Source organism: Coenobita brevimanus, chromosome 82 (genome assembly GCF_032717465.1).
Source record: "Coenobita brevimanus isolate Jiangsu-jjx chromosome 82, ASM3271746v2, whole genome shotgun sequence".
NCBI classification, from domain to species: domain Eukaryota; kingdom Metazoa; phylum Arthropoda; class Malacostraca; order Decapoda; family Coenobitidae; genus Coenobita; species Coenobita brevimanus.
Window position 1 is genome coordinate 20,362,345 of NC_137035.1, and position 16,324 is coordinate 20,378,668.

Genomic DNA, 16,324 nt, shown 5'->3' on the forward strand with positions numbered 1-16,324 from the left:
AAAGCTATAATAATAATAATAATAATAATAATAATAATAAATATAATAAATATAATAATAATAATAATAATAATAATAATGATTATTATTATTAGTAGTATTAGTATTAGTATTAGTATTATGATTATCATTATTATTTTATCATTAATATTGTAAAGAATATATTTAGATCAACTGGTAGAGAATTGTTTGAATCTACAATATAATACATTCCAATTTCAATCAATCGGTAGAGACTGTAACTGGTTTCCATCACACACGAATTATTGGTTACAGGTTTTAAATATTAACCACCATAAAAGTACCACAACTTGCCCCAAAATGCTTTCAAAATACTTGTGAAATGCGAAAAAGCGTTTTGCGGCCGGTGCTCCGTCCCGGACCCCGCTGGGGGAGCTACCGCTCACCCAGACCCTCTAGCTTATTGCCTCGCGCCTTCGGCGCTCGACGCCCCATACATTGACAAACAGCATCCCCCTTTCCTAAATCCTGGATCCGCCACTGTGATGGATTGACGGTGAAAGGCAACTTCAGCCTGCTGTCCACGTGTTTACATGACTGATGAATTGGAGGCTACTGCTGCTGCTGCTGCTGCTGGTACCAATTCGATGTTGTAGTTTCTATACCTGTACCCCGTTCACTTACCTTAACTTGGCTTTGTTCATCTGTAGCTTATTCAACGTAACTCTGAAAGAAAACAATTCTGCGGTTCTACAGCATTTCCATAACGCTGCCTCTTGACTCTACTCTTTTTATTTTACCTGGCCTAACAATGCCATATTTCCTACTTGAATGCTAAGTTGTAACGATAGATTAACACTAGAATATGATACTAGTCATAAAGAAGTGCCAGGGAAGGGATGCGGAGCCATAATACTGCCTTTTTCTGCCACTAAGCTGCGTGAAATAAGCAGAGGGACGAAAATATGGGCCAGGGTAAAGTGAAACAACTATAAAACCGTATTCAGCCCTAGTGTTAATCTTTCGTAATAGCTCCGCTGTGATGATGAAGAGATGTCAATTTTGCGCCTAGTTAACATGTATGGAGTATAGGCGTTAAACTGCCATTTCTCCGTCTTGAATGCTGATCTGTTGAGAAATTACCGCAGGGGTTCTTAACCGGGGATATTCATACCCCTTAAAGGTATGGGAACCCAATATATATATATATATATATGGTATATGTTTATCTATCTATCTGTTTATCTGTCTATACGATATGTCAATCTACCTGTTTATCTATGTATATAATGTAGTCGAGATCGGCATACATAAAAATTGCATGGTTTAGTTAGCTTTTTTCTATAAAACTCGTCACCCGTGAGTAGTACATTTACTGCTTTATAATGTGAAACAAGTGATTTAAAGTAGGATGTAGAATAGGTGCAGCTAACCTGTATAATTATTGGCCGTTTTTCCATAAGCAAATAGATAATGTAAAATTCTAATGATTCTCTTTGTTGTTGTGTTTCTAGTTATCCATTTGTAAAGTAAAATTCAGTTTTTGTCACCTGAAGTCATACTGGCACCCAATGGGACTTGATGATTTCGACAGAGGCGAAGGGGGTATGGGGACGTCGTGGGCAATCCACTGGGGGTCTGAACAGAAAAAAAAGAAAAGAAAAAAGCTTACGAACCCTGTGAACAGCGTACTGTGTAGTGGTAGTCCCGACGAAGCCCTGTGGAAAGAATGCACCGTAGTACTGTCTTGTGTCACTAAGCCGCAGGAACGAGGCTGCCAAAGGACGAAAGTCTCCGCCAAGTTGAAGTGAATGATATATAGTTTATTCCAGACGGTTTTTGGAGTGATTAAATGAAGGTTGAATTTAGTCCTCCAATTAAAAACATAAAAAAAAAAAAATGGATTGAAAGTTGAAATGTTCGTTCTCGTACTCCTTTCACTTCAACCTAGTCCTTTTGCAGCTTAATACATGCAGCTCAGTGGCAGAAAAAGACAATTCTAATGCTCTAAGTATTATCTACAGTACTTCGTGACTAGCATCATATTCTAGTGTTAATCTGGCATTGAACATGGAGAGATGACATTTTAGGCCAATTTAAAGTGAAAAGAGTATAATAGCTATTTGTGTGACGATAAGAATCTAGGCTATGGCGGACAAGCTAACATCTATCTATCTATCTATCTATTGCCAGACACCATAATCCCTTAAGGGGTGGCCATTTGACTTTGAGTTATTTGTTTTAAGGGGAGGGGCACTAACCCTCCACCAACCCACTTGTTCACACGTAGGGAGCACGTATGGTTTGGTTATATGGTTACGCCCCAGGTTCATTTGAAACGTGAACCAAGTGGACAATCGGAATAAGTTGATCTGTAATTCACCATCCTCCTTTCGGGGGATAAGGGAAATAGTTCAGAGACGTTTGTAGAAACAAGCGGTTGAGGGACCCGGTTATATCAGTGCCACCAAATGTACAGACTGTCAATGCTGCTCATTCTCTCCCCCCCCCCCTCAACATATGACGGTGTAGTGGTTAGCCCCAGCTAGAGAAACCAGAGTTCGATTCCTGGGCCAGTCAGATTCTGGACAATAAAGTTTATGACGATTTTCTGACTTTGCCGAGCTAGTTTTTTTCGAAGGCTGATTAAAACTGCAGTAACTAAAATGAAATACGTCCTAGGACTTGAGGTTGAGGACTCACATAGACGGGTACACGAAGGAAAAGGCGCTCCGTGTATTACGGAGCACAAAAGGTCTCGTTTTTGATGTGGAAAAATCATCACATATTCGTACGCTTAAATCTGAACCAAAGACATCCTCTTACTCCTGATATTTTTCAAAATTCTTCCTGAATCGACGAACTCCTTATACAGTTCACTGGCAAACACGATCGTGGCACACGTGATGCAAGATTGGGGTCAAATATCGTGGTCAAGGTATAGTGCTTCTGAATGTCATCCTCATTCTCTGCCTGACGCAAATCATATTTTGGCCAGTATGTCAACAGTGTTCTTTGGATATTAACTTCTTTAATTTGATGGTCTTTTTCATTTTTTAGTCTCTTCACCTTCAGACGAGTGTGTTCATGCAGCTATTGAGAGATCTTTGAAACTGGAGAGGTTAGAGCCCATATTAATCCTTTCACTACGTTTCCCTTAAAACTGAACAAAATCGCCTGAGATCAGCAAGAATAAAATGAATGTACATCGGAGTAAAGGAGTTAAATGCGTAAAAATTAAAAAATCTTTCACCTTACATGATCGTTCAGAGGGTGCGACCAATAGAGTGTCTCACTGTAATGATGAATTGTGGAAAGTCGGACGATGTGACAACTGTCCGTCAGAGGCCAAGTCTTATCTCAGTAACACACGGGGCCTGGGAGGGTGTGGACGTTACCCGCCGCATAGTTCCTCGCACACTCCAGGCTGTCGTTTGGAGGGGTTCTTTGTCATCTTGCAAAAGTAAGTTAAATATATGAAATTTAATTACTATTTTATATGTATAGTGCATAGAGAACGTTTGTCTTCCGAAACTAAATAGTTGAGTACTACGGGCGGTAGTTAGGCCGCTTGGTGAAATCCGAAATGTTTTGTTATGATGCTGGTAAACTTTCTTCAGCGGTAATGAATATCCAGCACTGAAGGATGACATAAGAGCTGAGGCGTTTTTACACAGGTTATGGTATAAATACTACGTTAGAAGGTGGACTGAAGAGCACAAACTTCATGACGGAAAGTTATCCAGATGTACACCATGTGCTACGTGACTTGCGGTGTGCACCAGTGTGGCTGTGTACCGTTTTGACCACCATATGTGGGTTACGGGTGTATGTGTGTGTGTGTATTCTGTATTGGCGTGTGCACTTCAGGAATGATGACTTGTGACCATTGAGCCTCTCCTCGTTAATGCTGGAAAGTGAAATCCACTCCCTTGTTACTCGCAATGTTGTATGGGAAGTATAGCCGTGGTAAAGCGTCCGCAATTTCGCTTGAAACTTCGAAACAAAATGATGGAGTACCTTTGCTGATGCATATGAAGTTAGAAAATATTCCCCGTTTGTTTTTTCCAGTATATAATTAGCAATCCTGACCATTGCCTACGAAAGTTCTGGTTCTTTGCTGAGCACAGCCTCCAAAAACGAAGTTTTCTTGTATGTACTAGTACCGATGTTTTACTGAAAGAAGAGTGTTCTTTCGTTAGCAATAAGTGTTCCTCTGTCGTATCGTGTATACCTTATTCACGTAACTCCTTCAATCCGATGATATTGTTTACCCGTGGGTGTCAGGATGATTTTATCTACCTTATGAGTTAGGACAAACTTTTCAAACTGGAAGGATTAGCTAAAGCTGCCAATAAATCCTGTGCTGACAGTCTCTTCAAAAATAAAGTACAGTAGGTGTGCAGTTTCTTCCTGTCCATTCAGAGAAAGCATGGAAATGCAAACCCAGTCCTGCGATATGCATGCCAGTTCGAAAGTTTCATAATATTACTGTCTGAAAAAAAAAAAAAAAAAAACTAATATTCCAATATAAAAGCCACATGATGGCAGTGGTGGCATTTGTGAAGAGGTGATATCCCAAGATAAACTACCCTCAGTGAGTCGTCGTCGTCGTAGTAGTAGCAGTAGCTAACGATCTACAATCTGTCGTACAGTCATGGACAAAGAAACACTCAGGGGCTGAGCTGATAGTTTCTTTTTCCTTTTCGATTTCTCCAGTAAATCTTCGTCCATATGAGCCGTACCCCCCCATCCCCTTCCTTCCCTCACCTCCTCTCCGTCCTACCCATATGACCCGGGAAGGCTGGCCATTCCCAGGGGACAAGTGGACACTCCTCACCTCTCTCTCTCTCTCTCTCTCTCTCTCTCTCTCTCTCTCTCAATCCCTGATATATATATATATATGGTCTTTCTTCTCTCCCTCCTCCCTCCCCCATCTACCATCTCTCTCTCTCTCTCTCTCTCTCTCTCTCTCTCTCTCTCTCTCTCTCTCTCTCTCTCTCTCTCTCAATCTAAACACTTGCTTCCATCCTTTCTTCTCCCTCTCCTCCCTCCCCCATCTACCATCTCTCTGTCTGTCTGTCTTATATATATATATATATATATATATATATATATATATATGTGTGTGTGTGTGTGTGTGTGTGTGTGTGTGCAATTATTATCATAACGAATGGCATGCTGTGAATTGGAAAGTAAAGATGAGGAGAATTGGCGAAAATGGTGGCAGAAGGGAGTAGGCAAGTATGAAGGTGGACGTTAATTGGCCCGTAGGGAAATAATGACAGTTCCATATGCTGACGTCTCGAGAGGATTTCCTGCAGTTGTTCCCTCTAAATATGTTCCAGTGTTTTAATTTGTAATGCTTATATCACAGTAAAGGCATACTTTGCACTGACATTATTATTCACTGCTACAGATTATTGAGAGAGAGAGAGAGAGAGAGAGAGAGAGAGAGAGAGAGAGAGAGAGATGGGGGGATAAGTGGTCACTCCTCACCTCTCTCTCTCTCGTATGCAGATCCGAAATCTGGAGGAGTCGCCTCGCATGGGCCAACCAGCCTACTGCAGTTGTTTTCTTTAAATATATTCCTAAGTTTTATTTTGCAATACTTATATCACAGTAATAAAGGCATACTTTGCACTGACATTACTATTCATTCCTAAAGAATCTTGAAAAACAGAGAGAGAGAGAGAGAGAGAGAGAGAGAGAGAGAGAGAGCAGCTGCGTATACGAAGAATGAAGACGAGCTTCTCATTGTGCGTGTGTGTGTGTGATAGCAGAGTAGCCGTAGGGAAGAGGTAGGGATGGGTTGTGATAAAAAAATGTAGGGAGTTGCTTGTGTCAAGGATGCACACACACACACACACACACACACACACACACACACACACACACACACACACACACACACACACACACACACACACACACACACACACACACGGTTCAAGGTCGGCGGATTAGCGAACTGGTGTGTATGGGGGCAGGGAAGGGGGTATGGGGAGTTCAGCCTGGCAGGTGCTATGAAGAGAGGATAGACGGGATGGGAGGTGGGGGGATGGGGGAAAGGAGTCGTGAACGAGAGTGACGGACATGCAGGGGGAAAAGAGAAAATATGACATTTGCCTCGCCTCACCTGTCCAGGTTTCTCTGTCTATGACTACTAAGGTATCAGAATGGTAACTGCCATTCTATTTTGTATCCTTTATAAGTTTTGGAGAAGGGGCTGACCTCTTATAAATAATGATACAATATCTTATATAGTGGAAGACATTATCAAGGAACCAGACGAACTGACCGAAGACCTCCTCAATTTCTGACCGTTTTTAATTTGAGCAGATGATCCCGTCAAGAATCATTGGGGGTCACGTTGCCTAAAGATCGGTTTACGGATGAGATTCCAGTTTACAGCATGGACTACGATATGATAGCCATGTCTTCCTGTCTTTGGCTCTGTTTGACAATTTTTAATTTGGTGATGTGGGCTCCCCCCCCCCTAAAAAAAATCATTGTTGGAAATTTGTACGAGTATATTGTGGAAGACCTTCGGAGTAACCAGACGAACTCACCGGGAAAGTGTGATTAAATCCATCAAATAGCCTAGGAGTTCACACACACACACACACACACACACACACACACACACACACACACACACACACACACACACACACACACAGAGCAATTGATCAATGGAATGCACTACCGAATGATATAGTGTGTACCAAAACAATTCACAAATTTAAGGATATGTACGATAAATATGGTTTAAGACACGGGACAGTACGAGCTTGACTCATTCCTGTAAAGATACAATTAGGTAAGAACACACACACACACACAAAAGCTGAATCTCGCGCATCGGAATAGGGCTAGTTGCCGAAAATTATACCATCCTGCCACCCAGGATTAATAAACCAGTACAGCAAAACTAGACTATAGAAGAGTGGCAGATGGCTAGAGCTATTTGCTCTCCATACAGGAGACGGCAGTTGGGCAGTAAACAAAATCGAAAATAACAATAGGGTGATGCCTTTAACTTAGTGCTGCCAATAATATGATGAAGATTACATGTAAAATTTCTTAATAATCGGCTGTTGATCGGTATCGGCCGATTATTGACTACCGATGAATCGGTAATCGGCAAAATTGCTAATCGGCCCAACCCTACCCACAACCCCTCTGAATCAATATTAATGACACAGCGTATCGTACCTATCCACATGCCATATCTGTTCTCTGTATTAAGGCAGAATTCCAGCTAGCCGAGGGCCCGTATTCTCCGTGGGTAAGGACATTCCCTAACACCTGTTCCCAAGCTTTTTAGTTTGCCTGTTACTCCGTACCGTACTGTTGAGTTTTTTTTTGTGTGTGTGTCTGACTCTGGGCATAGGCTTCATAGCCTGCTCCCAAGGCCCAGCAGCCCTCCTTCATACCACACACCTCCACATGTCGCCACCATGCTTAGCTTAAATAGTACCGTATATAAATTGATATGAACCACCCACATTCAAAAATAAATCGCTAAGGAAGAGGTGCAACCAAGTCCCCTTTGCCACTTGCAGTGTGGCTCTTGGTTGGGAATCCATTACGTTTATCCTTTTACAGCCAGCCGTCATTTCTAGTCCATTTCCGGTCTTATGAGCCATAAAAATGTCACTGAAAAATATATACATCATAAAATGAATAAATGAATGAATAAATATATATGGCTTCAACCTCTTCACTCCGGCGACATTTTTATGTTAATCTTGGTGGGCACAGCCAGATGCAAAAGCCTGTCGCTGCCCTTTGCCCCTTTCTCACAACTAGATTCAGACAGGCTTTCTTGTCGGGTACGAAAGCTCCCTAACACCGTTCTCTAAGCGATTTATTTTTTGATATGGCAGGTTAATGTCCTTTTGTACGTTGTTTTTGCAATGTATGGCAATATCGAAAGGATGCATGCAACACAACAGAGGAAAATAAGGTGTAATAAACAAAATAATCGCTTAGGAAAAGGTGTTAGGCAACTTCTTAGCCGACGAGAATACGGGCCATGGATGCTTGACTGAGGCGTAGTGAAGAGGATGTACATCTTATCACGGCAGGATAAACTATGATAGCAGCTCAGTCCACTACGTCACATTCAAGCGTTTGTGAATCCTGCGGCGAAGAAAGGGCAGGAAAAGCGAATGGACTTCAGTATATATTTGTCTGCACAGTTGGCTTCAGGATGAGTGTTACTCCCTGCCGTCCCGCTCTTGCTTTTGTCTCCATTCCCCACCTCTCCACCTCACCTCTGCCCTGTCTTTACCACTAACATTAACTGCCTCCCCTCTTACAACGTTGACCCTACACTGAGCGTAGTAGCCATAATTCATGATCTTAAATATTTCATTCATGGAATTGCTCAATGCTCAGGCACACAGGGTGAAAGTGAAAATCAGTTACAAATTACAAGCTGGGATATCAGGCCGAAATGAGAATGAAGCGGCAAAACAACTTGTGAACTGCAAGGATTTGAACAACTTGTGAACTGCAAGGATTTGAACACTATAGTTTATGACTACCATGGCTTTTTGAGATTTTAGGGCCTGGATGTCCCCATAAGCTCCCGCTCTTCTCCCTCTAGAGCAGTGGTTCTTAAGCTTTCTCGTGCAGTGGACCCCTTTCATTAAGACTAATCTTATGTCAGACATTATGAGTAGATTTCCCTCCTACCCTACCTCGTGAGTTTAAAAGTGTTTGTAGGCTATAATATACTAAAATTGGTACTGATTTATTTATTAATGGCTTAACTTAAACATAGCTGTTTAAATTTTACTTCACATAACTGCCATAACATTATTATTTTTACAATTTACACTTTACAGTTTGTTTCCTATTATATATTTTATCTGATACTCAAATTAGCCTGCGGACCACACTTTAAGAAACACTGTTCTAGAGGCATGTGTAAGACAATGACCGAAGCGAGATGGGATACTGTCACTATTGCCCTTAGTAACCCAGTTGAAACGTTGAACACCTTCATTCTCTTTCCCTTCTCCCCCTTCGTGTGCATTCACGCTTCTTCGGTGCTTCACCACCTCCGGTCACTTTCCCTTTCTCCTGACACTCCCCCCCTCCCCTCTCTCCCTCCCCTTACTCCACCCTACCTCTTCCACCCCGCCATCACTTTCTTCTTCAAAGGCAGTATCGTATATACTGCGAGTAACACCACATATCCTTATAAAGATTCCATATTGTATCCTCTGTGATCATTCAACAGCGTGTTAATAAGTCGATTTACTGTACCGGTATCGAACTCCTAAGTAAGAAAATTCTCTGCTGTCTGCCTCCTACCCACAAGAGTAGTGCATAATTGTCACATGATCGAGAGACAGATGGCAGGGAGGTTCCTGGATCCGGCTGTACCTTCAAACTATTTTATTCAGCTTGGGGAGGGGGGGACTTTCAGACCGACAGGGTTAGACACAACCTTCATTAACCAGTTCAGTGCAAGAGGTCTTTTCCAAGCTGAATAATATCGTCAGGAGATAGCAAGAGCGCAACTAAATTGGCGTCCCTTGGCTGGAGGAGTTATATAAATTTTCTGACCAAATGCAGGGTGGTGTGTAAACATCACTCCACTAGAAGCTCACCTGGCAGTACTGTATGTCGTGAGTACGGCTGCTGGAGGGTGTGTGGGAAGGCAGTGACAGTAGCAAATGAATTAATTATGCAGGCACTGATAACACTGAATAAGCCGTCCCCGCAACACATCAGAAGCCACCCGGCTGAGTGGAAGAGCAGCATTATATAGGCATATACCACCCTGTGTTATATAACCGTCTGTTCTCCACTACCTTGTGGCACTCATAAACCTTTGCAGTTCGATTGCGTATTATTTTCACTTACATCAGTCCACCGGCGGACGATTTTATTCAACATAGGAAGGATCTCGGAGTAAAAGGGTTAATGAGGGCTATATAGAACGCATCCGTTAGCGAAATCTCTCCTGAGCTGAATAAAGCCATCTTGAGATAGCAAAGAGAGAAAGAGAGAAACCGTAATCTTTCAGTATATTGATGTCCTTTTTATTCTTGCCATTGTCAGACACTTATACGAAAATTGATCGTGGGAGAGCTTTTTAAATTTACTTATGTATTTATTTTTAATATGCCTCACTTCATAACTTGCCACTCAATAAGTTGAATATTAAATTGTGGTTACATGAAATTTAACGACTCTTCGTTTGAAGGTATGACAGAGTCTCTGGTTATCAGTCAGATCGACTCTCCAATCTTCATACACCTGGTCATCAGTTTAGCTGAAGAGGAGTAGGAAGGAAGGAATAATGAAGAACTAGCACCAAGCTTTAATATGGCTACATGGCACTAAGGCAAAACAGAGTGCGGGAAATAATTGTATTAAATGTATGATGTGAAGAGCAGTAAGGAAAGTAATAATATTGGAAACAGAAACAGTGGGAGAGTCACCTAGGAAATCAGTAAGCTGTGGGGGTTGACTTAGTGAGGAAAGGGAGAAGCTAAGAGACGGTGTTGGAATGTAGACGAGGAATCAAGAAAATAGAGACGGATAATCACAGAGTAGTTACAGTGTAAACAGACGGCTGAGGACCATGGCTCATTAGATGATCATGAGTGAGGTGGGTATGATTCAAGCGGGGACGAGCAAGGATGGTCTCCCGCTGACGATTGGTGTGGGGGATGATGTGTGCCAGGGAGGAACTGAGGGTTTAATAATATAAAGTTTATTGTTAACCTGAAGGTCCTGTGAGGATTTCCAGCGTTCGCGGAAGAGATGAAGGAGTTTAGAGATCTACAGGGTGGGCCTTAAATAGCGCCGTACTAGAAACACCTAGCGGTTTCCTATGTGTTGCAGGGAACGGCTCAGTCTGCTGGTGTGGGTGGGGCAGTCGGAGTAGGAAATCAATAAATGATGCTGGATATGTTTTGTTAACACCGACAGAGCCCCATTCACACAACACATGAGAAATCACTTGGCTAAATGGAGGGGAGCGTTATATATGTACAACCATGCACCTCAGCTTGAAGGCGTGATTTAAACAGTCCAACGATTTATTTGATGGAGGGGTGATCTCTCGTAATGAAGACGGTCACGATGCCCGCACATGCCCTAGTTTGCACAGCGTTATCAATGATTAGCTTAACCGTCCCCAGATCCCTCGCTAACCCCCCCGGTCCCAGACGCACAGCCATGAGCAAAAGTTCGTTGGCAGCTCCTCATCTGGATGTGGAAATAAAAGGTGTTTTATATAATAATGCTGTATGAACTATGTGATAGCAGTGGGAAGCACGCAACAAAAGAACTTTATGAAAAGAGAGGATACTCACCGTTGTTTAGGAAGAAAAAGAAATAGGCCACAGAAGTTAGGATAAATACTGACACAGGATTGTCGACGAACTTTTGCCCATGGCTTTACTTTTGCAGGTTAGTCTTTCCACCTCTACACTATTATATATATATATATATATATATATATATATATATATATATATATATATATATATATATATCATACAGTATATGGTATTTCTTTGTTCTTTGTGCATTAGAAATGATTACGTATGCAGTCCCTTCTCCCAAGACACGTCCTTCAGTTAACATCCATTGTTAGTTTCCCCACGCACACCAAAACAACCATCACGTTATTCACCGGACCCTTATCAACTCTTCCATTCAGATCACCCACCACACTTTCTTTAATTCCCTGGTATGATTTCTGTTACTCGTCTGTGTTGATTCCAAATCCTAACCTTTTCTTCTGTCTTCATGTGGTGCATATACAGTGATCAGATTCGCTGTAAGCCATCTTACATGTAAACTTTACATATAGTCTATATACGCTTTGAGTTTATATAGATACATTCATAATCAGTCATTCCTGTCAATTATTCTTCATTAATCAGTAAACAAATGCCCTTTTTATTGCGTCAGCGAGCGTTAATACTTAAGTCCTAAACATGTCACCCCCTTGCATTCATCTACCACACTCTCACTTTCACCTTCGTCTTTCACAGTATCACCTTATATCTTGTTTCTTTGAGCACTTTCATTGTCTCCTCCCCTCTCTCTTACCCTCCTGATTCATTCCCCTAACATTTAGTACAGCCTCACAAGCCTGCCTAGTTTTACTGGACCCTGGGAGTCCTGGACAGGCACCTGTGTCAAACAACGCCAGGTACATAAGAGCGAACCATGCTTAGCTTATTGTTCGTCCTTGTGGAGAAAGCTTTACGTTTAAACCACGAGCACGAGCACATCATCCAATCTACAATGCCACCAATGTGATTTATTTGATTAACGTATACATTATCTTTTTTGAGGCCACGTACAACTTACATAACGTCGAATATAACTGTCATTTCATACTGGGACGAATGAAACCTCTTTTTAAATAGTTCACTAACTCGGTTCTTTCTTTCTACTCTCTGCAATCTTCCACACGATTTCCCCGTGGGCAGCTATCAGTAACACAAGTTCAGTCCTTCATCTTCTCTCAGTAGTATATCCTTGGTATCTCGTTCTCGTGATCAGTCTTCAATTGACCACATAACTTCTCTTGCGAAATCAGCACCTTAGCGATTGCGATACGTCTCCTGAGTTGCCTCCGTCCTCCAGTGCTGGAGAGTGACGCTTCACGTGGTGGCACTGATATCATCTGTCGGCTTTGCTGTCCGGTTATACATATGTTCCTCAGCTCACTCCCCGTTCCCCTGAAAGGTGGATGGTTGACTGCTGGATGAGGGCAACCTTAGTCTTCAGTTCAGATGAGTCCGAGCTTTTTGTTACCCTTCAGACATATATATATTTTTTCTGTCCGGACAATTTTGTTCAGCTTAGGACAGACTTTTCTAACTGGAGGGGTTATGTGTAGCCTTCACTCACCTCTTCATTATGAGACACCTCCATAAAGTTGAATAAAACTGTGTAACTAAGAATTAAATACAACATACCTAACTGTAGCCAGGGGGATAACTACTTCAGTGTAATAGTAGTAGTAGTAGTAGTTGTTGTTGTTGTTGTTGTTGTAAATAGTAGTAGTAGTAGTTGTAGTAGTAGTAGTAGTAGTAGTAGTGGTGGTGGTGGTGGTGATTGGAAACCAAGGCTCATATGAAGTGTGAACCCAGGGGACAGCAGGTTGAAGTGCCCCACCTCCTGTATTCCACCAGCTTCCTTTCAGGGGACAGGGAAGTTGGCAGGGGACGTTTGTATAACCAGTCAGTAGATCGGGCCGGCTTTATCAGTGCCAACACGTGAAGGCGTCCCTCTACAGCACCCTTTTGACTGGAGAGATTCGATATAGCTTTGATTCCCCCTTTGCCAGCCACAGATCCTTCCTGATTGAATAAAATTGACAGTGAACTGATTAAGATGAAAGTACTTCATGGGACTGAAGGGTTGAAGGAGAGTATGATCCTCGGGTGGTTAAAAATAAAAATGAATAAGGTTGCTGTGTCGTCATCGTAGGGAAGGCGTTTTGAAATCCGCCGGAGTTGTCTGTCCGAAGCAGAATCGATCACCATGATTAAGTAGGCCTAGCTGACTCTCTCTCTCTCTCTCTCTCTCTCTCTCTCTCTCTCTCACACACGTTATTCTTGCATCCTCTCGACGACTGTATTCAAATTGGTACGGTATTAAGCTTTCGTCCTGGGTTAAGTTCAGCCTTCAACATTTACCTCAACAGGACAAAACTTTTCCTCAAAGCTGAATAAAATCCCCTGGAGGTTGCTGGAATAAAATGAATAATGCAGGGTGATCCGTAAATAACGCTTCTACAAACTCATCTGGCGGTATCGTATGTATTGAGGAGACAGGTAAGATTTGTACTATAGGCTTGGGGGTGGCAGTCGGTTTAGGAAGTGAATGAATTATGAAGGGGAGATATCATCATTATTATCAACATCGTCATCATTATTCAGACCTCTTTTCTGACCTAAGAATGGAGTGAACTTTTCTTAAGTCTTATCAGCGAGTAAAGATAGTGTGTGGGGTAACTCTAATCTCTGCCCACCAGCTCCCCTTTTCCTATCCCTGCAGGGTCGTATGGTTACCATCCAGTGTAGTAAATGGTTTCCCAGGTTCCAGGAGACTGTTTGGCTTGCCACACAGCATAGATGTACACATAGATAACATAATATGGAGTGAGTGGATGATGGGCGCCCCAGCCTAGCACATATTCTTTTATTGTACTCTTGCTAATCGCTAAACAACTTTCATAAACTTAGGAGACACCTTAAGTAGTGAAGGAGTTAATGGAGGGTACATCTAACCTCCCCCCCCATTCAAAATGTATTTCCTAAGCTGACAAAGATGGTCTGGATATAGCGGGAATAACTAAGGAATGTATGTTACGCAGTGGAGGGGTTAAAGTGTAGAATTGAAGGTTATTCGGCTGGTTAGCTCCTCTGCGCACATGATGCCTTCAGCATCGTCTTCTTGCGTCATCTCTCCTTACTCCCTCTGTTACAATGGACACAATTTCTTCTTCTTATGGTGGCGCGCGCGCGCACGCGCACACACGCACACACACGCACACACACACACACACACACACACACACACACACACACACACACACACACACATCTATGCTTATCTATGATTATCATAGATGTACTACTTTAACTAGGTACAAACGTCCCCTTGTTCCAAATCCTGTCATACATGTAGACGTTGCGCCATGGGATGCCCTCGGCCAGGTATTTCCAGTGTAAGCATGAGTAGGCTGCTTTCATCACAGGCATAAACGTGCCTTATTTAGTTCCCCATTGTGCCACGTATTCATGTTCCCTGATAAGATAGGGTTTATCGCCAACGCAGCTGCTCTTATCCGCTGCCTAATTTTTCCATTATATTATTCTTGAATTTCTCACTTCCCTGCAACATTCCATGTACGTGGAGGTCAGTTCTTAGTTCTCAGGCTGACATCAATGCATTCGTAATCTTACAGGAAAGGATGTTTTGCGTATTATCCATGGTATTCATGCAATCTCCAGTCGTCTTTATTGATCCTAGAAGAGGCTTGTGGGACTAGAGGAGTAAGTCTGAATTAATTGCATCAGTATGATAAGTCTTTCCTAACCGAGAGTTTTCTTAAGTAGCTACCGAATCTCTCTCTCTCTCTCTCTCTCTCTCTCTCTCTCTCTCTCTCTCTCTCTCTCTCTCTCTCTCTCTCTCTCATACCTTTTATCACATGTCCTGATGATTACCACTTGTATTTGATAAGACACTGTTACGTACCCCTGTAATATGAAGTGATATGAATATGGCGATCGTGCATTAATCTTGCAGTTATTCTGACAAAAAAAAAAAAAAGTATTTGTCAGTTAATTAAGGTTTGGATTTAACATAATTTTTGTGTGTAACAGTTTTGATTAATACTGACACAACATTTTCATGATAGCCCACCCTTGACTTTTATGAGCTACGGTAACTAATACAATAATTTTTATTATAACTTGGCCCAACATTGTCATCTCTTCACCTTCATTGCTGAGCTATAACACTGAATTTATAGTAGACTATGATGTTAATCATGATAAAGTGCTGAGGAAAATAATGTAGAGTTGCAGCATTGTCGTTTTCTGCCACTGAGCTTCATGAGCGTCACGAGGACGAAAATCTAGGCCACAGTAAGGAGACCAGATTATACCGTATACACGTTCTTTACCATTTATTTGTTAAAGAAGAAAAGAAAAAAAACGGAATGTGTGCGATGCTGTCCGAAATGATCAGTGTACCAAGTAAAGTCTCTCGAAGATTAATTTATTATCGTCTGAATATGCATACAATAACAACGCTGACTACACAGCGTCACAAGCAAGTGACATATTGCATCATATGTGAGGAGGTTTATCAGCGTGAGGAAAATACTTGAGTATTTTGCAGTTGCCATCGTCTTTGTTGTCAGATTGTTTTGTGCCAAATATGCACCGATACTTTTTTGATCGACTGTAGCAACTTTAAATATATATATTTTTTTTACTATCATGCAGTATGCGTTGTCATTTAATAGTTTTGTCCTCCAGTGTTATGCTTTCAGGTGCTTATTTGAAGTTTTGGCATCTCATTAAATCTTCTGTTTTGACTAACAGGTGTTCGTCAGCTGAAGTACACCTGCCGCAGTAAAAGGGTCACGGGTAACTGAAGTGACAGCGAATAAGTGACAAAGCGTACTCAGCGATATTTATTAATTTATTTTTAAGACTTCCTTTTTACCTGTCTTGTGATGGTTACAGGTAGTCTTATCTAATCCACGATTCTGTTATCAGATCCAAAGAGACGTAGTGTATGTTGAATGAATGAACTGCTGGGAAGTGGAATGCCAGGTTTAATACGCAATACATTT